The 3,664-nt window shown below is 38.3% G+C and overlaps 1 pseudogene; it reads right to left on the bottom strand.

Annotated features, from left to right (window-relative positions):
- Nucleotides 1-328: 328 nt before the first annotated feature.
- LOC118677088 lies at nt 329-2,633 on the bottom strand (annotated as a pseudogene).
- Between the last annotated feature and the right edge of the window lie 1,031 nt (nt 2,634-3,664).

Genomic DNA, 3,664 nt, shown 5'->3' with positions numbered 1-3,664 from the left:
TAGTATGCTAAATATCAAGTGCAAAATTTCATACGGTCAACAAGGTAACAGTCTATATTTTTCACTCACATGGGAAAAGTGGAATTTGTAATTACCAGTTGCCTTAAATGCACCAGACAAAGCTCCTAAATTTGATGCTACAAGGCACCACCTTAAGTTTTCCAGGCTGCAACTGTGCATAATTTTAAAATGTTTTTTTTTAAATGTATTCATTTATTTTAAACATAATACGAAGAAAGTGTTAAAACTGGTATAGTAGCTCAATAGAATAAGTATTCCAGATTTTGGAGAGGAATGAAAAATCCTCCCTTTCACCAGAATCCTCCCAACTTGATCATCGTGGATTAATGATGTGCTTTGTGGATGTGGTTAGTCAATGACAACAGCCGGACAGATCTTTCTTTCTACACCAAGTCCCATTGAGTTATCTGGTCCCTTTGGCTGAAGAAGAACCATTAGGCGAGGAGCACTGGCATTATCCAGGGTGATGTTTCTCAAGCGATTGACCAACCTATCAGGTAGTGAAGCTGCAACAGCCTTGGGGCCCTCGCAGACTCGCCAAACATTACAAACACTGCACTTGCCAGTGTGCTGATTAAGAATCACCTCATCTCCAGCCTGTAGCTCAATGCCATCCTGAACGTCTTTCACATGGAAAAAGAGCTTCTTGCTATCTCCTACTTCATAGTTAATGAAGCCAAACTGATTTTTCACACACTCCACAGTGGCCCTACGCAGAGGTGTGACGTTGTAAGCCATAGACTGTGCATTTTGGCCTAGGACACACAATTGGAATTTTACACTCTTCTCTATCTGCAGGCAGTCTCCTTTGTTGGCCATTCCAACTATGCCAGATGGATAGACCTTACCTTTCATACCCCCTTTCTCACAGTCTCAATCATTCTTTGGTACTCAGTCTGTGTTGGATCAACACTTCTCAAGGGGTGAATGACTTTACCAGAGTAGATGTAGGATCTGCTTCTTCAGTAAGGCCATTCACCAAGTGTGTTTTGTTGACTTTTTCTGCACTGACTTTGTTGCTTTTGCCTTTGGACCGGTTGTACTTGACCATGTCCCCCAGTTCTAGGCTATCAGTATCACCAGAGAACTCACTGTAATGGAAAAATATGTCCTTATCATGATTGGCTATTTCAATAAATCCAAAAGTATCCTTCAGAATTGCCACATAACCTAAGAGCCTCTTGGAGTTAAAATTATGATCTAAAAGTTGCACACAGGTTACAGTCTGCTGTCCAGACCTCTGTTTGTCACTAATACTAAATTCAACCTTATCACCTATTTGAGGAGAAGTAGATCCATCCAGATCCTTGGCTTGAAAAAAAAATAGTCAATTTCACCCCACAGTCATCATAAGCAATAATACCATCCTCAGTCTCCATTTCCTTGCCTTTATTTTGGCTAGTGGTTTTAGAAATGGAAAAAGTGGCTTCTTTTTCTATAGTGCCCAGAAAATGATGATTTGAATGGAAATGGAATGAAACCATGCCCTTGGGAAGTTTTTTAAAATTCTAATAGCATGATTTCTTTGGGCAGAGAGCATATCAGGAACCACAGTAAACTTTACTTCATCTGCAATATGGAGCTGGTTCCCATCCAGAATTTCACTATAGTGGAAGAACATATATCAGGATCCACACACTTGAAGAAACCAAAACCATCTCTCATGGCAGCAATCACATCAATTTCTTTGACTTCATTAGTGAACTAAAATGTATTTGATAGAACTTCTATGTTGGTTGCTCATTCTAATTTGTCATGTCAATCTTTTGAAATAGTAAAGTTAACATGGTTGCCTTCCAACAGGGTTACCTTGAATTTTGTATCTTTATCTCCAAAGAGAAGTTCTTTAGGAATCACAAAGTTAACTTTAATGCATCCTGGCAATGGGTCATTCTGATTTTTACTGGTACTTTGGGGATAACTTTGGTTACAGTTCCTTCAAAATGTTCAAAGCTGATATTTTGAAAATGACTGTCCTTGAGGCAATCGTCTGACATGTGCTGCAATTTTTTGACCATTTCTGTCCTTGATTGTGAATTCCACCTCATCTCCAGGCTGTAAGGCCTCTAAGTCACCCTTAAATTCACTATAGTGAGAGATATCTCTTTTACAGCACCACCTCTTTCAATAAAGCCAAATGCCTCCTTCATGGCACAAAGTACTCCTTGACAGCAGGCTTGTTTATTTTTCAACGGAATAATGTTTCGAGCACTTACAGCATCAGTGTGTTTATTGTTATCAATTAAAATTTTTATTTTATCTCCGGTTTCCAGCTGAATGTTCCTTTCTAAGTCTTCAGGGATGTAAGTCAGATAAAACACTTCTTGTACATTCATTTGGTCTTCAGGGAGGATTTCTTGTTTTATCTTTACCAGTTTAACAGCAATGGGTTTCCCAGTCCGCCAGTCAGATGATACTTTGAATTCAACATCATCTCCTACTTTTAAGTCCTGCAGGTAGCCATTTTACTGTGAACAGTGGAAGAAAAGTCTAGCTTGACGTTCTGAACATTGAATAAATTCGTAAGAGATTAGCAGTTTTTCAATAACCCCAGTTTCACGCAGTACTGCTGAAGTACTATTGTTGTGGAAAAGGTTTGGATCAAAGCTCATCTCTCAGTGTTAGTCAAATATTGCACTTTCAGTAGTATTTGCTGATTCTTCTTCTTCAGCACACGTTTCAAAGGATGAGTGTTGCTAGTATTAAAAAGAAAAAAGAGTGAGAGAAAATGGTCTGTCAAGCTAATAAAGAATACAACTGCTGCTGCACCAGGCAATCTCACAGTACAGCACTGAAGAGAACAAAGATTACTAACAGCATTGGGAAGTGCTCTTTCAGAGCTGTTGAGTAGGCACAAACTTCTTGTTTCAGATTAAGTGTTGTGTCTTCAACTTAAGTGTACTCTTCTTTGGTCTTGTTGGTTGTTTCAAGGTTTGTTCTTTGCCTGATCTGAACTTGAAGCAGCAGTTTCAGGTGGTAAAGTCTGTTCTGTTGCACTTCATGTGCAACAGCTCAGCGCCCCCTCTCCAGCACCACTATAAGTAACACAGCCCATGAAATTTTTTAAAGTACCCTCTTAAGCCACAGATTGGGAGAAAATATTTGCAGAAGACATCTGAGAAAGAACCGTTATCCAAAATACAGAAAGAACTCTTAAAACTTAAAGAAAACAACTCAGTTAAAACAATGGGAAAGAAATTGGAAAAGACACTTCACCAAAGAAGATAAACAATGTTAAATAGTCACATGAAAAGAGATTTAACGTCATATGTCATTAGGAAATTGCAAAATAAAACAACAATGAGATACCACTACACACCTATTAGAATGGCAAACATGCAAAACACTGATAAAAACAAATGCTGGTGGAGAGATAGAACAGTGGGAACTTTTATTCCTTGCTTGTGGGTATGCAAAATTGTAAAGTAAGTAAATGTTCTTATCATATATGTTAGTCCACTTGGGATGCCATAACAAAATGCCACACATGGGCCCCATAGAATTGGGATTGTGGTATTTTCATTTTCATTTGTCTCAAATTATCTTTTGATTTCTTTCTTGATTTCATTGTTAACTCACTGATTATTTAGTAAGACGCTATTTAGCCTCCATGTGTTTGTGTGTTTTTCAGCATGGTTTTTGT

This window comes from Myotis myotis, unplaced genomic scaffold (genome assembly GCF_014108235.1).
Source record: "Myotis myotis isolate mMyoMyo1 unplaced genomic scaffold, mMyoMyo1.p scaffold_m19_p_2, whole genome shotgun sequence".
In the NCBI taxonomy this organism is placed as follows: Eukaryota; Metazoa; Chordata; class Mammalia; order Chiroptera; family Vespertilionidae; genus Myotis; species Myotis myotis.
This window is presented reverse-complemented; position numbering and strand designations above follow the sequence as displayed.